The sequence below is a fragment of the Balaenoptera acutorostrata genome, chromosome 9 (assembly GCF_949987535.1).
Source record: "Balaenoptera acutorostrata chromosome 9, mBalAcu1.1, whole genome shotgun sequence".
In the NCBI taxonomy this organism is placed as follows: Eukaryota; Metazoa; Chordata; class Mammalia; order Artiodactyla; family Balaenopteridae; genus Balaenoptera; species Balaenoptera acutorostrata.
In genome coordinates, this window is record NC_080072.1 from 8,166,367 (window position 1) to 8,176,600 (window position 10,234).

Consider the following 10,234-nt stretch of genomic DNA (forward strand, 5'->3'; position numbering starts at 1 on the left):
CTGGGCATCTAGGTGCCCACAGCTGCATCTTCTGATTTGCCTGGCTTCCCTTTCCCCTTGATGTTTCCCAAACTTACCCAAATCACCCTCCCAACCTATGAGGCTTGGGAGGTGCCGCCTCCCATGTCAAGCCTCCTCTGAACCCCGAACAGAAGTGAGTACCCCCTCCTCAGACCCCCCCCATACTCTATATACACTGGACTGAGACAGGACATCTAGCCCATGGGCTAGTGACCTCACAGGCCTCAATTTTCCGTCTGTGAAAGAAGTGAATTAGAATCCAGCCTCTGAGGGACACAGTTCAATGCAGAGACCAGCGGCACGTGTCTCGTAGATAAACCAGGAGGCCAGGAGGACACCCCAGTTCCCCCACTGCTCACTACTGGGCTCCGTGTGGGACATTGCTGGGTACTGAGATGTAGTAAAAAGCCACATAGTCCCTGCCCCCGTGGGATGCACAGTACACTGGGGAGACAGCTACCCAGAAAATCACACACACACACACACACACACACACACACACACAAAATGTAACATTGCAGCTGTACTACGTGCATTGACAGGGAAGGGATTTGACTTCAGTGGGATGATCAGGAAAGGCATTGGGGGGGTGGGGTCGGGGGGTGACCATGAAGCTGAGATCAGGGATAACTGGGTGAACTAGGCAAAGTGGGGAGGAAGGAAGGGCATTTCAAGCAGCCGAGGCAGAATGTGCAAGCGTCCTGTGGCAGCTGGAAGCATGGCCTGTGTAAAGTTCAGAAATTATTCATGTTTCATCGATTCCCAGACACTTTGTTTCTCACATTTAAATCTCTAAAGTCAGGTTACGTGGTAGAGTTGCTGGCTAGCCAGCAACAGTCCTGACATCATTGTCATTGCCTGCACGTGCCCACACTTCAGAAGCATCAAACCCTGCAGGAAGGGCGTCAGCAGCTTGGGAGAAAACCCCAGAGACAAGAGCGGAGCATTCTTAACCCCAGGCCCCAAATGGCGGGATCTCCCAGGGGAGAGGAACCAGACTTATCAGCAACACTCCCAAAGCAGAAATCCAGAGTCAGCTTGCTCTGCAGTCCTGCAAAGTTGGCTTAGGACTCTGATGGCTGCTGGTGGCTTCCGGTTGTCTTATGAATTTCCGGGGGGAGCACGGCTCTCCCGAACTCTTGACTCCTCACAGGAGGGGGTGGCAGGGAAACACACAGACATCGCGCCTCTGTCGGATTCCAGATGTGAAGGAGTTTTCTGAACAGCGTAAACTATTTATTTTGCTTAAATTTTCCTTTTTATGTGTGCATCAGAATTATGTATGATGAGAATCTATGTCTAAGTCAAAAAGAGCTCCTTCGGGAAGTATAAAATAAAGAGTCTAGTGATGAAAGAGCCTTGGGACATAGTTAACTGGCAGCATTCCTCTTTTAGTGGCATTTTCTTTAGTGGCATCTTTTACAATCGTTGACATCTTAGATTTGCTGAAAGATAGGGCAATATTGCAAACACAGACTTATCATGAGCCAGTCCTGGTTACCAATGCTTTACACTTACTAACTTATTTGCATAGGACTAGGTTATGAAATAAGGACTATGGGTTATCTCCAATTTATAGAGAAGGAAACCGAGACTCAGAGAGGTTAAGAACTTGCCCAGAATTACACAGCTCTGAGGTGGTAGCCTGACCAGGCAATGGGAAGCCGCGCGGGGTTGTTAGCAAAAGAGCACATCCAGTTGTTTAAGCCTCCCTAGACGCATCTGGAAATGCAGATAATCCTCTCAGAGGGTTGTTATGAGGATTCCACAAGCTGGTGCCCAGCTTAAGCGTTCATTAAATGGTCTCTAGTGTGGTTACTATCTTTAGTATTTTTTTTTTTTATTAATTAATTTATTTATTTATTTTTGGCTGTGTTGGGTCTTCGTTTCTGTGCGAGGGCTTTCTCTAGTTGCGGCGAGCGGGGGTCACTCTTCATTGCGATGCGTGGGCCTCTCACTGTCGCGGCCTCTCTTGTTGCGGAGCACAGGCTCCAGACGCACAGGCTCAGTAGTTGTGGCTCACGGGCCCAGTTGCTCTGCGGCATGTGGGATCTTCCCAGACCAGGGCTCGAACCCGTGTCCCCTGCATTAGCAGGCAGATTCTCAACCACTGTGCCACCAGGGAAGCCCTATCTTTAGTATTAATAATATCAAGGGTCCGTCCAGATTGGACTCTCTGCGTATCTTACGCCTATTTCCATCCCCACCCCCACACCCTGGGATTCCAGCCCAGGAAGTACTCCGGAGAACCCGCTCTGGGTTAGCGAAGAGTGGTGACAGGGCCTCACCTCCTAGCAGCCAAGGGTCCCTGCCTTGCTCCGTGGCTTCCGAGTCACACCCTTCCTCCAGCCTCCTCGGAGGCCTGGGCCGTGTCGCCCCATTGCTCTTGCTGATTGCTTTCACATTCATCACTCCAGACATGCCCGGCTGCACCTCAATCTCTCAATCTGGTTCTATGACTTGGTTCAGCTGAGTCAGGCAGAGGGCGGCTTGGTTGGGGGGGTGGGGGAGGAGGCTGGGGAGGGGCTCCCTCATCAGCTGACACCAAGATGCTGGGATTTCGAGGCTCAATTAACTATTGAGGGATGTTCATCAGGGGCTGGCAGTGGTCCCTATCCCTGGGCTAGATTTTTTCCTTTAAAAAATTGTTCAGGGACTTCCCTGGTGGCACAATGGTTAAGAAAACGCCTGCCAATGCAGGGGACACGGGTTCGAGCCCTGGTCTGCACATGCTGCAGAGCAGTTAAGCCCGTGAGCCACAACTACTGAGCCCGTGTGCTGCAACTACTGAAGCCCAAACACCTAGGGCCCGTGCTCTGCAACAAGAGAAGCCACCGCAAAGAGAAAGCCCACTCGCAGCAACGAAGACCCAACACAGCCAAAAATAAATAAATAAATAAATTTACTTTTTAAAAATTGTTCAGATGCATGATCAAAAATGTCAAGAGTGCCTAAGGATATAGAGAAAAAATCAAGTCTCCCCCTCTTCAGTCCCAACCCCAGTCCCCAATGCCATGCCCTGTTAGCATTTTCTGTGTCCTTCCTGAGCTGCAGCTGCCCAAGTCTGTCTGTCACAAGTGGTTGCAACCACACACACACACACACGTTACGTGTGCATCTCCATGCTTTGAAATATATTTCACAATCTGCTTCATTTCTGTTCAGAACCATTGGCCTTGGCCTTTTGAATGGCTACATCGTATTCTACGGTGCGCTATCCCATCATCACTTTGTCTCTTATTGACAAAGATTTTAAATATTTGCATCTTTTGCTATTACTACAGTGCCATAATGACTGCTCATCTCAGAGATCTTTTTCTGGAAGTTTTTAAGGTGGTGGTGGTGGTGGGGTGGTTGGTGCCCACTGCTGCCAACATTTGGATTCAGGAGGTAGGCAAGAAGCAGAGAAAGACAGACAGACAAATGGACAACGTCGTCAACTGCCTGCAGCCTCCTACTTCGGGGCTTAGCTTCCCCATCTGCACAGGGTGGGAGCAGGAAGGACTCCCACTTCCCTTCTGGTTTTGAATTCTCTGGGTAGCCCTAGTCTGACCCCAAAGACCAGAGGCAGGAGGGCTCTGGGGCTCCGGGAAGTAGAGTCCAGGGAGGCCAGGGCAGGTGGCAGCTGGGTTCAACCAGAGCCCAGGACCAACCAGGACTGAGTCAGACAGTGGCTTTTTCTCCGTGCCTGCGGCAGGCCCCACCTGGCACCCCAGCGGCTTGGCTGGGGGCCAGCTCCCTAACTAGATGGTTCAGGGCCCCAGGCTCAAGAACTAAAACCCTAAAACAGCCTCCAGGGTTTTCTGGGCACCTGACCCTCTGGCGCTGGGTCTGAGGGACTCCCTCCTCCCCACCCAAGTGTCTGAGAAGGGGTGTTTCTCCTACTTACCATTTGGGGGTGGAAATAGCCAGAGTTGGACAAGAGCAGAAATGCTCAGCCCAGTAGCCCAAACGAGCTGCCCAGGTGGGAGGAGGCAGTGGGAAGCCAGAGCCAGGGAGGGTGGGGCCCAGGGCCATCTGCCGAGTGCCAAGCCAGGTGCCCAGGGGCTCAGGATGTGGCCTGCAAGGCCTGGGCCCAGCACTGAAGAGGGCCCAGTGCGGCCCAGCCGCCACTACCTGACACTGGGCCGGCTCTCCCTTCCTGCTCTCCCCAGGGCTCCCCAACGTTCCTGGGGGCCCTGCCTCGCCCCAAGCCTCTCACTGAGCCTGGCACCCCGGCACCAATCCTTCTCCTGGTGGCCTCCACCCAGTGCCCAAGGAGTTGTTCGGAAACATTGACTGACTCATGACCCTTCTGTGCTTAAAACCCTCCAGTGGAGGGACTCCCCTGGCGGTCCAGTGGTTAAGACTCCGCACCTCCAATGCAGGGAGTGCAGGTTCGAGCCCTGGCTGGGGAGCTAAGATCCCACATGCCTCGCAGTGTGGCCAAAAACAAAAAACCCTCCAGTGGCTTCCCCCCGTACTTTGAATCAAGTTCCAGCCTCTCACCATGACCACCCAGGCCCCGCAGGACGGCCCAGGCTCGCCACCTGACCCTTGCCCCCAACACACACCTCCTCAGCCTCACACCTCCTCCAGCTTCCTCAGTCTCTCTTCTGCCCTCAGCACCTTTGCATTTGCTGTTCCCCAGCCTGGAACACCCTCTCCAACCCACACACATGCACAACCCGCCTCCCCCATCTAGCTTCACCTCACCCTATGGGTGTGCCTAATGGCCTCTTTCTCAGAAAAGATTTCCCCTTTTTTTTTTTTAAATAAACCTGTAGGTTATTTAGAGTTTTGTTTTGTTTTTATTTATTTTTGGCTGTGTTGGGTCTTTGTTGCAGCGCGCCGGCTTCTCATTGCAGTGGCTTCTCTTGTTGAGAAGCACGGGCTTTAGAGGCACGGGCTTCAGTAGTTGCAGCATGCAGGCTCTGTAGATGTGGCTCGCGGGCTCTAGAGCGCAGGATCAGTAGTTGTGGCACACGGGCTTAGTTGCTCCGCAGCATGTGGGATCTTCCCGGACCAGGGATAGAACCCGTGTCCCCTGCATTGGCAGGCGGATTCTTAACCACTGTGCCACCAGGGAAGTCCAAGATTTTCCCTTTCTAAAGGAGACCCCAGTCCTTCTCCCCTCTTAGTCTTAAGCCACTCTTCATCTTCCCTCGTTTGCTTCATCTGCTCCCCACTAGAGTGGAAGCTCTGTGAGGGCAGGGATGCCGTGGGGTCGTCCAGGGCTGCGGTCTGGGCCAAGGAAACCATGAGAGTGACACCGATACCGTATGCTGACCACTTGCCCATGCCAGCTGTGTCCTTCACATACATTAGTCACTCAATCCCCTCTACAGCCATAAAATACAGGTACTGTTATTACCATCTTCCTTTTATGATGAAGAAACTGAACACAGAGAGGCTAAGTCACTTGCTTCAGGCCACACAGCCAGGAAGTGCAGGAGCCACGATCCAGAGGCAGCTGAATTAGTGGTTTTGAACAGATGAATTCCTATTTCAGGGAATTCCCTGGTGGTCCAGTGGTTAGGACTCTGCACTCGCATTGCCAAGGGCCCGGGTTTGATCCCTGGTTAGGAAACTAAAATCCCACAAGCCACGCGGTGCGGCAAAAAAAAAAAAAGAATTCCTATTTCAGAGATGAGGAAAGTGAGACTCAGAGGGGTATGAGGGTAAATAAGACAACTGAGGGTAAACCCAAGTCCTCGCTCTGAGAGCTGCATCTCCTCCCGCGGTCTCCACGGCCTCTTTGCTGCCTGCTGGGAGGGTGAGGCTGGAGCCCAGAGCCCGGTTAGCTAGCATGGGGAGACCCAGTGCCAAGCCCCGAGGTTGCCAGCCTCCCTCATAATTAAAGACACACATCAAAGACAGCTCCGAGGTACCATTAAAAATCCATTAAGCGAGCAAAAAATAAATCCAGAAGGTAAAACTCGGGTTGGCACACCGTGGGGAGAGGAGCACATACACATGTCCCTGATGGCCCTTAAAACGGCCTCAGGGTTTTCAGACACCAGTAAAACCGCCAGCGCCCTTTGACCCAAGCACTCTCGGCATTTGGGAACACGCCCTGAGGAAGAAGCCCAAGAGGAAACAAAATCAGAAATGTGTCTGAAGCTGCCCCTAGCCAAACCGTGGACATACCCAGATGTCCACCGGGAGAACCCAATCGTGCCGTGGCTTGTGGACAAAATCCCCTCTCTGCCCTCACCTGGGCTGCTCAGTCCACTCTCTCATCTGCCTCACCTTTAGCCTTTACACAGGCTGTTCCCGCCACCTGGAGCACCCTTTCCACCTCTGCTCACCTGGCTATCACCTATTCATTTCTCGGCCGCAGCTAGAAGTCCTTTTCTCCCTTCCTTTCCCCCATGGGAGGGTGGGGTAGTGGGCAGGGTCCTTCTTCTGTGATACCCCAAATGACCAACCTGTGCTTCCTCTTCACATCTTCACCACACTGATTGTAAGCACTCATGCGGCGTCTGGCGCCCCCACTAGCCTGGGAGCGCATGGAGGTGGGACCAGAGCTGCGCTGGTGCTGCCCTGGCCGGGAGACCCGTGGCGCCCGCAGGGCTCATGCCCAGCGTATTCACTGCTGTGTCCCAGAGCCCCGCACAGTGCCTGGCGCGTAGATGACTCTCAGCCAACAGCCGCCGGATGCAAGATACTGATGTGACTGTGGGAAGCGGAGCCCCCGGAAGTCCGAATGAGTCTTCACAAGCACAGGACACGCGCACACGCATCGCAGTGCTGGGCGAGACAAGCAGCAGCCTCCTCTTGGCAGAAGTCACTGAGATTAAAAATCCACCTCAGGGACGCCCCTGGCGGTCCAGCGGTTAAGACTGCGCGCTTCCACTGCAGGGGGCCCGGGTTCCATCCCTGGTCGGGGAACTAAGATCCCGCGCTCCCCTTGGCGCAGCCAAAAAAAAAAAGAAAATCCATCTTAGTAGTGGTGATGGCTGCACAACTTGGTGAATAGACTAAAAACCACTGACTTGTTCACTTTTATTTATTTTTAAATTTTATTTATTTTATTTATTTATTTTTTACTGCGTTGAGTGTTCGTTGCTGCGCGGGGGCTTTCTCTCATTGCAGCGAGTGGGGCTACTCTTCGTTGCGGTGCGCGGGCTTCTCATTGCGGTGGCTTCCCTTGTTGTGGAGCACGGGCTCTAGGCACGCGGGCTTCAGTAGTTGTGGCGCACGGGCTTAGTTGCTCTGCGGCATGTGGGATCTTCCCCAACCAGGGCTCGAACCCGTGTCCCCTGCACTGGCAGGCGGATTCTCAACCACTGCGCCACCAGGGAAGCCCTGACTTGTTCACTTTTAAAGGGTGAATTTTATGATGTGTGAATTGCATGTCAAAAAAAAATACTCCATCTTTGATGAAGCCAAGGGTGCGGTCCACATGGACTGGTTCAGAGAAGGGACCAGGAATGGACTGTTGTCCTCAGCAAATGGGATGGACGTGGAGCCTCGAAGGTTAAAATGACTTGGGCAGGGGTAGGAAAGGGACAGGCATCCCAAGTAGTGAACATTGCTGGGAGATGCTGAAGAGGCAGGAGCTTGGAGCACCCACAAGCTAAGGAATCGGGGTGACTGTGGAGGCCAAAGTGGCAGGGATAGAGCTTGGGAATGTGAGGCAACCACACAAGGATCTGGGACGGCTTAGTATGTGCCGCTGCCAAGACTGATGGGAGCAGCAGGGAAGTGACACTGTCCCTTGGGAGGCCGTGGAACCCAAGGAGCCGTGGAGCTTTTTTTTTTTTTTTTTAATTAATGAATTTTTATTTTTGGCTGTGTTGGGTCTTCTTGCTGCGCACGGGCTTTCTCTCGTTGTGGCGAGCGGGGGCTACTCTTCATTGCCTTCAGTAGTTGTGGCTCGCAGGCTCTAGAGCGCAGGCTCAGTAGTTGTGGTGCACGGGCTTAACTGCTCTGCGGCACGTGGGATCTTCCCGAACCAGGGCTTGAACCCGTGTCCCCTGCATTGGCAGGCGGATTCTTAACCACTGCGCCACCGGGGAAGTGCCAGCAAGTCTAGTTCTAATTCAGAACCACTATGGTCAAGTTTATGCTGGAACAATGGGAACCAATATCCAAGAAGCTGGAGAGAAGATAGCTTTCTGTCTCCCTCCCTGCACTTTTTACTCCTTCCCAAAACACATGTTGAATATTTCCCACATTCCCTACCCTGAGCAGGGCACCTTACCTGTGTTAAGAAAAAAATATGATTCCCAGCTCAAGCAGGCAGAGTTGGTGCAAATATTAATAACATAGCAGATTGATATGCATGTTTATTAGCACCAAAAATCTGTGCATTCACACAGATGCTACCCAAACTTCTCTAGCAGTTATACAAACACATGTATACACACACACACACACACACACACACACACACATACTTTCTCCGCTGTCACTCCTCTATGCCTGTGCAGCCAAACCCAAACCAAGACCAGCAGGGTGTGTTCTCCTGGGGCCAGCAGCCTCCAGGGCTCCCAATCATGGTGCCTGCATGGCTGCAGCCCAAGCCTAATCTAGGCCAGAAATGCTGGGACCCCTTCCAACCCTCTCTTGCTCTCAGAAGCCCAGATTTGATTCTCTAGGAGATGACAGAGATTCCCCCGGAGATGTCTTCCCAGCTCGTTCGGGTGAGGCTTTGGGTGCCGGACAACATAAGGAGATCCTTGGAGCCTAGAGACATTGGATGATAAGAGAATCACTAGCCCCATTACACTGATGTGGAAACTGAGGCCCAGAGGGGCACAGAATGGGAATCACCAAGGACAGGTCTGAGATTTGGCCTCTCTCCTAACTCCTAGCTCTTTCCCTACCAACATGAAGGCTGCATGGTGGAGAGCAGGGGTTCTTAATCTTTTTTTTCCAGCCGTGTATTGGGCACTTACTGAGTGCTAGGCACTGTGCCAAATGCTTTACACAAACTGTCTCATGCATTCCCCACAATGACCCTATGAGGTGGGTTGGATTATTCTCACTCTAAAGATGAGGGAAGTGGGGACAAGGAAAACCAAATAGCCTGTCCAAGGTCCCCAGCTTCTTAGTAGCAGGCTGGGACTCACAGTCTCGTGGTCTGAGCCCGAAGCCTGGCAACCCCACTCTGCTATGATGCCTCCCAGGTCGGGGACGGGGCTCACCTGGAATTCTGGTAGGACTTTAGGAGTTCCTTGAAACTTTTAAAGAGCATGTAGGTGTCCATGTGTGTGCACACGTATTCAAACATGCATTTTCTAAGGAAAGGGGCATTGCTCTTAGCAATACTTCAAAAGAATTTCTGACCCAGAAAAGGCTCAGAATCGCTGATACTGAGCAAGATCCTTGACCTTCTAGGTAGAAGTTGCTGTGGCCTTGGGCAGGTCAGGACATGCTGGGTAGTTTTACTTGCAGATGTGTTGGGTGAATGTTTGAGGGTTGGTTGATTGATTTTAATGTTGGCCCTTAGGCCACCAACAGCCCAGGCAGGTCACGTCCAGTGCTCTGTCATGTGTAACCCCAGGCCTCCAGAACCTGCTGGTCCAGGCCACCGTGGCCTGGCCTGCCCTTATCTATAGGCCTGAAATCTGACCTGTCCGCCCTGGAGGTGGAGATCTGCCAGATGCTCTTACCATGAGATGGTTGATCTTGGGCACTCCAGCACCTGGAGCAGCTCACAGGACACCCACCACACCAAAGCTGAGCCACACAGCCAGCATCCAGGGCCACTGAGGCCAAAGGCCCACCTCCACCCACACCCAACTCCCATCATGCTGTCCAAAGGGGCCACCCCGACCCTGGAAGCCCCCTCATCCTGCCCTAAAGGCCCAGCCAGTGGCAACAGGACCCTGGAGGGGACACTTCCTCTCAGAGGCCTCACTGGACTTCAGCCAGCCCAGACATGAGGCCAGGAGCGGAGGAACAGAGGCAGCTGGGTGGCATGCATGGAGACGGGCTTGTCCTGAGAGTGGGGAGCTGCCAGAGTGGCCCAAGTTCTGCTGGGAAGAGGAATAAGGGTGCCAGCCCGCAGGGGGCCCATTTGACCTGCCGTCTACACTGGCAGACACCAGGCTCTGAGAGCCCAGCTGCTGACTCCAATGCTCCCTCTACCTGGGGCTCCCAGGGGCTCCAGACCACTCACCGGTGTGCGCACAGGTGACCGTGGGGGAAACTACATACGCCTCAGTTTCCTCATTTGTATGATGCGAGGATTGAGAGATGGTGTCCGGGAAAGAAAGGGCCT

At 53.0% G+C, this 10,234-nt stretch overlaps 1 non-coding gene across 1 annotated transcript; it reads left to right on the forward strand.

The window, feature by feature from the left end:
• Positions 1 to 5,517: 5,517 nt before the first annotated feature.
• On the forward strand, positions 5,518 to 5,590 carry TRNAA-CGC (transfer RNA alanine (anticodon CGC)). The gene has a single exon. It is a non-coding gene; the product is annotated as a tRNA-Ala (tRNA).
• Positions 5,591 to 10,234: the final 4,644 nt, after the last annotated feature.